At 31.9% G+C, this 14,848-nt stretch overlaps 1 long non-coding RNA gene across 1 annotated transcript in view; it reads left to right on the plus strand.

Annotated features, from left to right (window-relative positions):
- The first annotated feature begins 1,005 nt into the window (after window positions 1–1,005).
- The window catches only part of LOC145242072 (uncharacterized), a 45,305-nt gene continuing 31,462 nt past the window's right edge, over window positions 1,006–14,848 (plus strand). The window contains exon 1 of the long non-coding RNA XR_013862651.1: window positions 1,006–3,462. This is a non-coding gene — a long non-coding RNA (uncharacterized LOC145242072). The remainder of the gene's footprint in view (window positions 3,463–14,848) is intronic.

The raw sequence follows: 14,848 nt of genomic DNA on the forward strand, positions 1-14,848 counted from the left end.
AGGGTGAGGGTGCTGGCCCCACGCCCAACCTTCCCAGAAGGTACATACAGTGTCTAGCCTTCCCAAATGGTCACCCATCTGGTACTGGCCAGGATCAACGTTGCTTAGCTTTGGTGATCTGGTGAGAACCGGTATGTCAACGTAATTGTGTCGTACGTTAACTTGGACATGGGTAAAACTTTTTTATTTGGATTTGAGACTAAAATATTAAATGTTAAGGGGTCAAAATTGAGGTCAAAGTTAAAAATCTTACATAAAGGGTATTCACATGTAGGGCAAGTTATGAACAGTACATAGGGCCCAAGCAAAGCTGGGCTAAACTTCTAGTGTATATATATATATATATATATATATATATATATATATATATATATATATATATATATATATATATATATATATATATATATAAGTGGATAATTATATTTTAAAAATAATATATATATATATATATATATATATATATATATATATATATATATATATATATATATATATATATATATATATATATATAAAAAGATTATGTTATTAAAACGCTTTGAAGTTAAAATCAATTCAGTATTGAGTAGTAATAGAGGGAAAAGGAGGGGGATATACGTTTTAATACTGTTTTCGTCATAAGGGATACAAAAAAAAAAAAAAAAACATGGCGCCGTGAACTAAATGCACTTCCGGTTCCTTTTTGTTAAATTGTTTCGATTATCCTAGCACATTTTCACATTTCACACGTGTTTTTTTTTTTTTTTTTTTTTTTCTTCAGATTACATGCTTAATAACAGTAACTCGAAATGGTTCCTCATTTCATTCTGTTTACATTTCGAACTCTTCATGAGTTGGTAATTTCTTAGATAACAAGATAAAAACGAAACTGTGTTGCGGTTTTATTTATTTAAGAAATTAATTAGATTAAATATATATTTCTTATTTGATTACTTCCTCATTGCAGCAAGAGATGCACAAGGCCGAAAGGTGGGGGGAAAAACGGTTCACTGGGAGATGCACTGCCAGTGCATTGCACTGGTTGAGTGCACTTAGCCCTGAACGGACCTGTCAGCCAGTCAGCCACTACCCACTCGAATAAACCAACCTCACTTTCAAAGGGATAAAGCCTGGAAGAGTATATCTTTTGGGGCTGATACGGACCTTACATCATTCCTACAAATAAGAGTCAGATTTACCCCCCCCATCTCTCTCTGTCTCTCTCTCTCTCTCTCTCTCTCATAGTATAGCATGAATGTAAGAAACTTTTTTTTTTAATTTTCTTATCAGTTTGTTCAAGCTGGGAATGGGGCAGGGGCATCCTATGCGATGTCAAACATACCCGCTATCTCATATATTCCAACTGAAAGATCTTTTTTTTTTTTTAAGATTCTAACCGTTCCTTGAAGTGCACATGCATTTTCTCCCGGCAGATTGTTTTCATTTTGCGGCAAGAGAAGAGTTAATCAACCCTCCTCATATTAAGAATGGCTTTTTAAATTTGCCAAGGATTTTAAAATGCACAAGTGTCCCTATTTTTACAGAATTGAACATAAAGTAGCAAATCGGCAATTTCACTTGGTAAACATTAAAGCTCAAATATTCAGATTATATTTTCCCGCTAATTGGTCAGCTTGATGTAATTTTTTTTTTTTTTTTTTTTTTTAATTTCAGCAATGGTTCGGAATAGATGCTACTTTGTTTTTACGTCATGAACAGTAAACTCCCCCCCCTCTCTGTTTTTTATTATTTTTTTTAAACATGCACATTGCACATCACATCATCACGAAGTAGAAATTTATTTCGAAAAACAGTTGGCAATATTGAATTTTCTTTCTCACACACGCTAGTTCAAATACGTGGCCGTAAGTGGTGGTCCACTGGTCCATCATCAGTAGTAGACTGTTTCTCTAATACCAAAAAAAAAAAAAAAAAAAAAAAAGACACAACGTTTTAAGTTTATTTCAAACGTTTTCGAATTGGTCTCAACTAACTCCCAATAAAACAACATTTTCTTGAAAATAATTTACGACGTTAGAAGTAACCTTTACCGCAAATATTGCAACTTGTCAATTATGGCACGTGCAATTGAAATCAGCGTTGTAAACATTGACAATATTGGGAGTATTCAAACCACTATACTAACCTTGGTTATCATATTTACGTTTTGACCGACGTAACAACCTTTTTTTATTTTATTTTTTATCAGATACATCTTTCCAAACTCGGGAATCTTATAGTCGAATTTGATCATAGCTGACGGAATGACACCGATCTTACTTCAGTTGAATATTCCGTTACAAGTTTCTGAGTTTGATATAGAAATTGCGGCACTTGGGCAGAATACGGTTTGTGCTAAAATCATAACGTTATTATTTAAAAACTCAATCTAAAAATGGGGTGGGTTGGACGTTTTGTAATTATTTTGTACTTTCACCTAACAATAAAACTTATAAACAAAAGATACTATAAAAATTGAGTTTAACTTGAAAATCCTATCTAAAAAAAAATTTTTTTTAATAGTAAGGTCCGTATTTATGAGTGCTCACTGCTCAGATTGCTGTTCGAAAAAATGCAACTGAAGAAGATCGGTGGTTCTGTCGGCCGAAGCGTTGTGAATATGAAAATCAAAATGAAAAGAGTAGTTCAAATTATCAATCATCATCGAAAAAAAACAAAAAAAATGAGAAACATTGACAATATTACATAACATTACTTAACAGTTGAAATTCCGAACTTCAGTATGAAAATAAACAAATCGACATGGGTTAGGGAACACAAAAAATGCGACGTAAAAAAAATCAATGTTTTTGATATTGAGAAAAATAAATTAAATTTTCTTTCTTTTTTTATACAGCAGATATATTTTTGAAGAAGCCATCATTAAAATATAAACGCAGCCAAATGATAGCGTTTATGATGGAGTCTCTACCACTTTTAAAAATGTCGCTATTTTCTTAGCTGTTAAAATTTAATTAACATTACAAAAATATTTAACTAAGCATTTTAAAGCTGATTTTGTTTTTATTTTCGTTTTCTTTGTTGTAAAATAGAGTCTTTTATTAATAAGACGAAATGGTCGAATGACCTAAAATACATTGTACTATTAGGAAAAAAAACGATATCCTCTTTTCATGTCTTGGAAAACGCGTCTCGGAAAACTTCCAGTCGAATCGCAGTTATCTGCCCTTGGCTTGCACCCTCTTCCTCGGCAACCGACTCATTATGTTGACGCTTGTTGGTAAAAAAAATTCCGCAAATAAAACTAATTCTGGTCTGTCTGTGTGTCGTATTATTTCGTGCGAGAAGTGTGCGAATGTGTTTTGCCATCCCGGCCAGGTGCGCGCTTCACGGGTAGACAAGTCCGCGCACCTGTGCGTTTTTTTTACTTTGCACTTGGTTGTTGTGTGGTGACGGATCCGAGCCGGGGCGCTCTCTCTCACACTCGCTCTCTCTCTCTCCGGCCTTCCCCGCTCTCAGGTCTGTATTTCTATCAGGGCCGCCGCCGCCGTCGACACCTCCTCCACCCGCTCTTACCACTTTTTACTGTCTTCATCCACAGTCACATCTCTCGCTTCTTGCTAGTGTCTATAATGATAATAATAATAATAATATAACTACAATCCCTGTGCTACGGTACACCAGGCTCATTTCTCTAAAAAAAAAAAAAATGCATATTTCTTCATCAATTTCTTTTAATTATAAGTAATTAACCCTTCTTTAAAATTAAAACATATTTGTGCTTTTGCTTTATTTCAATTCCCTACTAACTAAACAGAAAAAAAAAAAACTTGCTTAAAAAAAGAGACTTTCTTGAAACTTAAAAAAAAAAAAAAAAAAAAAAACATCTCCAAACTAGGAAAAAAAATTTTGAAAGTTTTTTTTAGCGTCTCTTTCTCCGTATCATTTTGCAAGCGGCCTTTTTTTCCCCGCAAAAAATATCATCTTGTAGACTTGGAATGTATTCTGTTTCAAGTAAAAATGGTCAAACCATTATTTTCTCTATTATCTTTTGCTTCTGTGATTGATGATAGAGATATATTTGCCCCCCCCTCCACAATCTCCATAATTACTGAAGTGACCTGGTGTACTGATATTATATGACATTTCATCGATTTTAACTTCATTTATATATTTTTTACGAAAAACATATTCTTGTAATTTAATTTCCAATCTACAATCTATATTATTATTATTATTATTATTATTATTATTATTGAAATTTATGTTCATTTCAAATATGCGGTGTGTGACATTATCGTATATAAGTTTTCTTTTTTCTTTACATAAAGACTAAAAAACAGCATTTATTATTTAAAATATCTTTCATGTCTGTTTGCTGGCCTTGCAGTGTTCCACGCTTGTTTTCATTAGCAGATAAAATAACGATTACCGAATTTTAAATTAACATCAATATTTTTAATTGGAATGTGTTTTAGAAATACAAAAGAAAGAAAAAAAAATTAAATAATGATTCTCCACACACACACACACACACACACACACACACACTAAGAAGAGAAAAGAGAATCCCCTTCCATTTATTTATTTAAGATTTTATTTCAAGAATTTGAGTTTATGTCGTTTTTCGTTTTCTGGCGTTTGCTTCTTTCAATTTCAAATTTTTTGGAACTGAAAAGGGCGGGGGTGGGGATATTCCCCCCCCCCCTTCAACATCTCGCAATTTTATTGAAGAAGAAAAAAAAGAAATGACAAAGTTTATTTAACATCTTTTTTAATGGAAGGAAAAAAAACAAGACTATTTTAGTTTTAAAATATTTTGTAAATCTTGATAAAAAAAAGAAGTTTAAATTTTATTATTATTTTAATATTGTATTATATATATATATATATATATATATATATATATATATATATATATATATATATATATATATATAGTTACTTTTTTTCCAAAGAAAAAATATCTTGTTTTGCGAACTTACAGTCCCCCACTGCACTTTTTAAAAAATCGGTATCTTAAACGGACTAAATAAGAATATGGTGTCTAAGACTGTAGACACATATAAATTCTTCCAAAAAATAAACAAAAATATAGGTCGTCATTCTTGAAAATTATATTTCATCTAATTTAATATTGATTCGTTTCTGCAGGAAATATGTATCAGTTATTGTATAATATAGAATCATATGTTTTTTTGTGACATGAAATTTTCATATATTGGTGGGCAGTGATATGTGGTTGGGGAGAGAGACGGACATAGAAGTTTTGACCCTCATGGTCATTCATAGATCTAAGAAGCTCTTCTCTCTCATTAAATAGCAACAAAATTTGCAATTTTACCTTTCAATTTTAAAATCATAATATAACTCAGTTTTCATGGTTTCCTTTTTTTTTTCGCGTTAAAAACGATAAAGATTAAAATTAAATGTACACGTTGTCCTAAGAATGTAAATATTTTTTTTTTAATTTAAAAAATTCTTTAGATAAATAAAATGGAAAAGCGAATCTATTATTTCTTGAATTCTGTAGAATTGGTTTAAAATAGAAAAAGACACAGGGTTTTATTATTTTCATATCATTTTTGAAAACGAAACAACAACCTGCTTTGTCTAGACGAGTCACCATCGTCTCACAGTTCCGGAATTTCTTTAAAAAACGTCGGTTCGTTTGAAATAATTTGACTACGTTTTAAATATTTCATCTCCTCTCTTTGCTTTTAATTCATTTCCTTTATTACGTAGGGTCCCTTCCTCTATCATTCATTATTTTTAATTTTGAAAAACTTTTTGCTTTTTCTTAAAAATATGCTGATAATTTTAATGCAATTAAAAAGTAAAAAATACAATTTAGTGCTTGTCGGAATAATGTCCACATTTTTAAACAAGGGAAGGTAATGTCGGCTGTAGGGATTAAAAACAGGAGGAAAAATAACAGAATTCTCGTTTCTAAAAATTCAATTAAATACTTTTGGAGAGTGCACATGATAAACCATAAGTAAACTAAAGACCATGTCCCTCTCCCTCCACACACAATTCACAACTTTTTTTAAGTCATCAATATTATTACTGCCTTTTGTGCGTGTGTGTATATATATATATATATATATATATATATATATATATATATATATATATATATATATATATGTATAATGTTTGTGTCAATATAAATATATATATATATATGTTTGTGTATATATAATTATATACATATATATATGTGTGTGTGTGTCATAAAATATAGATGTATTAAATTTATATTGTTCGTATCAATATATGCTTGCATATATATGTTATGTATTTATATAATGTTTCTGTTTTATATATACATATATATACATATATATATATACTGCTTATATGTTCAATGGTATATATATATATATATATATATATAATGTTTCTATGTTATATATATATATATGTTTATATATATAATGCTTCTATGATATATATAATGTTTCTGTTATATATATAAAATGCTTTTATGTTATATATATATATATATATATATATATATATATATATATATATATATATATATATATATATATAATGTTTTGTTTCTGTTAGAGATATGTGTTGTGTGTGTGTCCAAGTTGGAACAGCTTCGGTCTAAGTACTCCATATTTACTCAGGCGGAGACTTACAACAATAATATATATATATATATATATATATATATATATATATATATATATATATATATATATATATATAAGTTTCAATCATGATTAATATCATATATATATATATATATATATATGATATTAATATATATATATATATATATATATATATATATATATATATATATATATATATATATATATATATATGTGTGTGTGTGTGATTTTGGTTATTGCTTTTGTGTATTTGAGAAATTTACATGATAAAATAATTGTAATTTTTCTTTCTAATATATGAATTTACATTTTATTATTTTAAATTAAAAAAGAATGTGCATATATAAACTTTATGATGCGCCCGCCCGTCAAAATTAACAACTTTTTTTGAAAAATTTTCAATCAATTATTAATGTACGTCAAATAATTTTTCGAATTATAATGAACGCCAGAATATGCGTCATGTTCTTTTGTTAAACCAAAAGATGTGAGTATACTTATTAAATTAAAAACGCCCCGAATGGTTAAAAAATACAAAACGACTCAAACGACATGTGTCCCCCTCCAAAAAACTTACAACTTTTTTTAATCATCAATATTATTATCATGGTGGCGCACCCCCTCCGCTCTCTCCAATCGCTTAAAAAAAAGATCGATACTGAAAGCATCATCGCTGGCATCTGACAAGGTGATGTCTAAAAAGCCTCCATTATTGCTATCACCTCTCACCCCTCTTCCCCCTTTCTTTCTTCATCAATGACCCCCCCCCCCTCTCTTCTCCTCCGACATAATCATCGGTTCTGCCAGCCATACAGGAACAAAACTACTGCCAACACCACAGTAAATATGAGTATGAGGAACCTGCATGTTTGAACGTAACGATACTTTAATTAGACTATATCGAAATCAAGAAATTAATTTGTGTGTATGTGGACAAGCTCGGTTTGTACAACGACTAAGTTCTACTCAGGTATTGAGTACTGTTGAAGTAAATACTGCAATATATATATATATATATATATATATATATATATATATATATATATATATATCCACAGACACGTGTTTCAAATCTCTATGACTTGTGGTCAGTTTAGAAAAACTTTAGGCCGTATACAAGATATTTGTATTTTATATATTTTTCAATATATTTATGAAAACACACACACACGCACACACACACACACACACACACACACACACACACACACACACACACACACACACACACACACATACACACACACACACGTCCATCCATCCGTCATAGCCTTGAACCCCTGGAGGGGCAGAGGCCATCCATAACTTTTGTAGATGATTTTGTAGCGAGGAGTTCTTTTTTTAGGGTGAGGGTGCTGACCCCACGTCCAACATTCCGAGAAGGTACATACAGCACCTAACCTTTCCAAATGGTTACCCATCTGTTACTGACTAGGCTCAACGTTGCTTAACTTCGGTGATCTGGTGAGAACTGGTGTATCAATGTGATTGTGTCGTACTTACACACACACACACACACACACACACATACACACACAAACATATAACTTGAATGCCTACTATAAGGCACTATCCTCTGTACAGAGGCTTGCCAGAACAACCTGGTATAAGAATACTTTTCCCTAGAAGTAAACCCTGACTAAATATTCAAAACCACATATTATTCGCTGCCCAAATAAGATCTCACTATGGCTAACTCACATTATTTCTTACAAGGAATGGTGCACCTTCTCCAAGTGATGTTACCTCAAGTAATAGCATGAAGCTGGATACTCCACCAGACTAGATAAATTCTTGTACTGGAATCCAGTAAGACCAAGAGACCAAAACGAAAAATATACTACAACGTATGAAAATGGTTAATTGGGGAGAGGAAAATTATGTTCTCAATTTCTTTACTAACTCCGTGTTTGAGAGATAAAGAACTTTAATGGAACATTCGGATATCTATGTATCTCATAGAGAGTTCAATTGTTAGCTCCAGATAGTGGGCCCTTTGATTTCTGAGAACTTTAACTGAAGTAAAATAAAACAAAAAGGAATATATATATATATATATATATATATATATATATATATATATATATATATATATATATATATATATATAGTCTTGGAAGTTTCTTTAAAACCTTGAAAACTATAAAACAAAAAATAAATTGTCTTTTATTGGAACATTATTTTGTCAGTAAATCAATTAATCTTCCATATCACTTGAATTACTAAAATGAACAAAAAATAGTACCAATAGTCTTAAAGGGATCATCAGTTATTTACCCTGAAACATTGTTTTGGGAATTTAAAAATAAAACAGTATATTAAATCATAGCTCCCCAACAATGTTGATCAAGCACTACCTCTGTTAAAACACTAACCAATTCTATGTAATTTTAAAAAAATATTTCTTACCTGTATCCTCCGTCCCTTTCACAACAAATTTATGTGCCTATTTACAAACTACTGTTTTTATATAGTGTTTGCTTGAATCCATTCTAATACTTATCACTCTCTTTCTTTGTTATTAGTTTTATTTTTATATATTTACATTCTTATTTACACGTATCATCTCTATAATTATTAGTTAATAAAATATATAAGATATATATATATATATATATATATATATGTATGTATAAAATTAAAAATAATATAAATATATATATTTTTACGCATCATTCTACATGTATTGTTCAGATATATACATTTTTAGATATATTATACAGGTTATGAATATATATATATGGCAATTAAGCTTTTAGAACTCCTCTTATCTCTTTCTCTCTCTCTTTCTCTCTCTCTCTCTCTCTCTCTCTCTCTCTCTCTCATGCACACACACACAAACTCTGTCTGTCTGTCTGTCTCTCTCTCTCACACACACACACTGTCTGTCTGTCTGTCTCTCTCTCTCTCTCTCTCTTTCTCTAATACTTTGAGGATATACAAATGAAACCGGCTTGAGCACATTTAGATTAGAAATGAAAAAAAGACAGAAAAAAAAAATTTTAATTTAAAAATATGGGGTGAAACAATGGAACTATTAAAGAGGATGAAAATGAAAATTGTGGAGTATTTTTAGGGGAAAGAAACATGAAATAAGAAATAAAACAAAGAAACATAATAAGAGTTGGTGAAGAAAAAAGGAAAATTTAAGTAGAAATAAGATAGAAAAAAAATCAAAACATATAGTCAGACCAATTCCTTGGAATGTTAATCCGAATGGGATTTGACTATATCCTCCAATGCAAGGAATCTTGGGTTCAATAGAACCTCAAAAGTCGGCAAATAATCGCTTATAATACCGATTTTTATCCTCTTCTGATGAGAAGTATTTAGCTTTGAAATTCCATGGAATAAGAGGTTCACTTCTACTTTCCTTTCATTTCCTGCTCTTATTGAGCTGATGATGAGTTCTATGCAAAGAGTAGTTCCAAAAGTAAAGTCTCCATTTTTTTTTAATTGAAAATGTTGAAGATCTACAAAGGTGGGAGTGCTACCATTAAAACGAGCGACCTTTTGTGCTTCAGAGTTTATTTTTCTACATAATCACCACCATTCTCAGTGCCCTTTTGTCAGGAATTCAACAACACATCTCTGCTTCTGATGCACGCCCATGACAGGGGTTGATTTCTTACAGTCTCACATAGTCAGTATCTGCAACAGAGAGATGAAACTCTCAGGTCCTGACTGCCTAAGTCCTGTCCTCATAACCATGCAATTTGCAATTCCCTATGATCCATTTGTGCGGAATAAAAAATAGGAGTCATCACTTTTGGAACATCAAAAAATAATTCAAAATAATTTAACTTAATTGAAACAAAACGGTACAATAGAATCATCCAAAGTATAATACAAAATAAAATATTCCAAATCGTTATAGAAACGATCGAACACCAAATTTTGTTGTATTTGAATTTTTGCGAATTTTATTTGAGTTTTTCCTTCTTCTCAATGCATGTCTTAACGAAGACTGGAGGTGTATTTCTCCCAGTGAATATAACGCATCCCAGATGCCAACCTGGAAATTTCTACGCCTCGGCACAGTACATACAGCGCCTAGTCTTCCTGGTAACTCATCTGGTACTGGCTAGGCTCATCATTGCTTAACTTCGCTGATCTGACAAGAACCGGTCTGTCAACGTGATTGTGACAGCCATTGATACCAATGAAGATTAGCATTTGTACCAAAAGAGTGGTTGGTTCTGCACAAAGCCTTTACCACTATAAATAAATCATCTGTGTGAATTTCTGAACAACTTAGTTGTGGTGGAGCCCATACATTGAAATCATGGTCCATGATATATATATATATATATATATATATATATATATATATATATATATATATATATATATATATTAGTGATGGTATGATTCTAATTTTTTTACTCGATTCCGATACAGTTATCGATTCTGTACTTAATTTCCGATTCCAATAGAAGTTCCAATTTGGCTACATATGTGCATACATGTTTCTGCAGTGCCTCTTTTCGGAGAGACTACATCATTAGGTAAAATATGTTTTTCAAGACTTATTCTTTTTATATAAAATATTTTTATCTGCTTTTACAAAAGAGAAGAGGAACTACAATGAATTAATGTAAAGTGGGATTTGAAGTAGTGGAAGTGATGGAGAGTGAAAAGAGTTGAATAAAAGATGAGGAATAAAAGTTACATCGAACTTTATTATATCATCAGGTCAATAAGGACAGAAGAGGATAAAAACAAAGAGAGAATCCTCTTCAGTTTTTTTTTAATATATACATTTTTCATTTCTAATCTAAATGTTCTTAAGCCAGCTTTTATTTATATTTTATATAATGCTGACCTTTCTCCTCTTCTGATGAGAAGCATTTAGCTTCGAAATGCCATGGCCTAAAGAGATTTTTCTCTCTTCCTTCTATCCTCTTCGTTCCTTATTGATCTGGTGATATAATAAGATTCTGCATAAGTTTTATTCCTCACCTTTTATTTAAAATATCAATTGCTCCTCTTAATCGTGTTGACCTTTTTCTATTATTACTATTATTATTATTATTATTATTGGCTCACAAGGAGCTTTCATACAGATCATCAAAGATCTTATTGAATACAGCCTGTGGTGTTTCCTGGAAGCTGAGTGACAACAAGTCTCCACAGATTTTTCAGTACTCTCCACCTCTTCTGATAACATTTGCAAAAAAAACATCTGCTGCTTGCCATTGATTTCTCGTTGGGAGTGGTCATTGGTCTTTATTGGCATTTGAGTGGTAATAAGCCTCCCCAAGGTTCCAGTTCTCTTTACACTTATGCAGTGGATGTCTGGTCAGTGCTCAATCCTCGGTCTTTCCTTCCTCCTTGACTACTTGGCTATTTGGTTTCACTCTTTTCTGTAGGGAGGAGGGACTATGATGTTGTAATGGGGGAGGCGGGATGAGTTAGAGAACTCATAGTTATGTAGCTTCAATTTTCTTGGTTCCATGTAGGGCTACATGTTTTGTCTCTGTAGCAGTTTGTCTGGTCTGCACTTGTGGTTCGTGTGTGTTAGTCTCCACATTCAAGGGTTTTTCCTTAATATTTCAGTTGTTTTCATTATTGTTGTTCGCTGTATTTTTCCAGTCATACTCTGATTCGAATTTCTCCCATTCTTTTTTTCTCCTACTATTATAGGTATTATTTTGATTTTTTTCATCTTCCATATCCCTTTCAGATTATTATTATTATTATTATTATTATTATTATTATTATTATTATTATTATTATTATAAGTATTAATATTTTTTATTATTCTGATATTGAAGTAAAAAGACTTATTTTGCTATCTAATTTACATGTGTGTTTATGGTGTGTATAGAAACATATATAAATTAGATGACGATACTTTAAATTCTCATAGAGACATTAAGAAAAATAAGAGAGTGGTTGAATCAACATAGAGTAAGCGACATTAAGAAAAATACAAGGTGTCTTAAATAAGTTTCCAGACATTTTTTTGTACAGATATTTAAAAAAAATTTTTAGACTCTTGAAAATTCAGTATGTTATTGCTATACATCTTATGAGATGATTAACCAAGTTTTATGATTTCAGATTCAAATGAACAGCTACAACAGGAACTGGAATGCACCCTACTAAAGCCTGATTGTCACAGCTGGTGAATTTTAAAAATGCAATCTGAACATGAGGGCACTTTAGAAGAACGATATGCAATAAAATTCTGTTTTAAATTTTGAAAAAATGACACAGAAACATATGGAATGCTTCAGACTGCTTTTGGACCATCTTGCATGAATTAAACATCAGTTTTTGATTGACATAAGAGATTCCAGGAAGGCAGGGAGTCTGTGAAGGATGATGAAAGATATGGGAGGAGTAAGAAAGTCAAAACACCAAAGTTTCATGGATAAGGACCGTCGTGTGTCTATAGAGACAATTAGTGCACAGTTTGATGTAAATGTGAGAACTGTACAAAAATGATTCATGAGGAACTGAATATGCCGAAGATTTGTGCAAAGTTTGTCTCAAGGGTGTTCAAAGAAAATCAGAAAGAAAGACGTTGTCATGACAGCAGGGAGATGGTCGAGCTGATTAATTCAGATCACTAGACAGACAGTCAACAAGTAATACTATATTGAGGTTTTAAGAGAGTTCAGGAAGAGATTCCATTGGAAGAGGCCAGTATTCTTCAAATCAAGTCAGTGGTATTTCCTTTGGGACAATGCACTAGTCCACAACTTCATCTTTGTCACAGACTATTTTACCAGGATGGGCATCAAGACAGTTCCTCACCCTCCCTATACTTCAGACCTTGGTCCCTGTGACTTTGGTTATTTCTTAAACTCAAGGAAAACTTTAGAGGCTGTCGTTATGAGAAAATTGAGGAGATGAAAGAAGCTGTGATAAGAGTCATTAACACACTCACACAAAAGGACTTCCATGCGGCCTTCCAGAAGTTGTTAGAATGGTACAACAAGTGCATTACAGCCAGAGGAGATTACTTTGATAGGGACTAGAGTTTCATGTGCGTACTATCAATAAAAGTGCTCATATGAAAAAAGTCTGGAAACTTGTTGAAGACACCTTGTATATCAATAACTGGTTTGTTTAATTAATTAAGATTAATTAAAACAATTAAAACATAATTATTTTCAAGCATAACTCAATCCCAAATTTAAAGTATATTTTAGCATGTATTTTGTGTATATATATATATATACATATATATATATAAGAAACAAGCTTTAAGGAAACAGACGTTGACCAACTCACATTTGGATATAAAAAAGAATTATGTATATTTTCTTGTTATTTTTACAAACATTAATGTGCAGAACTAGCTCCCATACTTACAAAGCTATTTAAGCGTTGTCTTAAGGAGGGTTGCTTCCCAACACCCTGGAAAACCTCATCAGTATGTCCCGTCTTTAAAAATTCAGGTGATCGCTCATCTCCCTCTCAATACAGACCAATGTGTCATGAGTAAGTTGCTGGAATCTGTGCTAAATAGAGAAGTAGTCAACCACCTCAGCAAATATAACCTCCTGACATGCAATATGGCTTCTGTTCTAATAGATCTACAGCAGATGTGTTAACAGTTATCACTCATAGGATTAGTGAATCTCTCGATGAAGGCTTCCTTTCTAGGGCAATTGCTCTTGACATATCAAAAGTCTTTGATAGAGTATGGCATAAAGGTCTACTCCACAAAATCTCCAGCTATAGTATAGCTGGAAATGTTTTCTTGATTATTAAATCATTTCTCTCTGATAGGTTCATAAGAGTAGTGGTTGATGGGCAGAAATCAGAAACTCACAGTATTAATGCTGAGGCTCCTCAGGGATCCATCCTGGGCCCAACTCTCTTCTTGATCTACATTAATGATCTTCCAAATCACATCCTAAGATTATTTGTGGACATTTATGCTGACGACACTACCATCCATGGCAACACTTCAAAGGCCGTAAACAACCAGGTTCTTTTTGATTCTCTCTCCTCTGATCTTGATTACATGGTGCAATGGGGAAAATGGTAACTGGTTAATTTTAATGCATCTAAAACTAAGCTTCTATCTTTCCATCATCCCCGTCTGGTATCATTCGAAATGAATGGTTCTTGTCTTGGGAAAGCTCCATGTTTTAATAAACTTCTAGGTCTGACTTTTACTCCTGATCTGAGATGGAACATGTACATCAAATCCGTTGCCAGGGCTGCTGGGAAAATAGTGGAATCGTTCTACCACTCCAGTAGATATCTCACTGCTGATGCAATTCTCTACCTATATAAGAATCAAGTACGTCCAA

Source organism: Euprymna scolopes, chromosome 21, assembly GCF_053919585.1.
Source record: "Euprymna scolopes isolate OS-2025 chromosome 21, ASM5391958v1, whole genome shotgun sequence".
In the NCBI taxonomy this organism is placed as follows: domain Eukaryota; kingdom Metazoa; phylum Mollusca; class Cephalopoda; order Sepiida; family Sepiolidae; genus Euprymna; species Euprymna scolopes.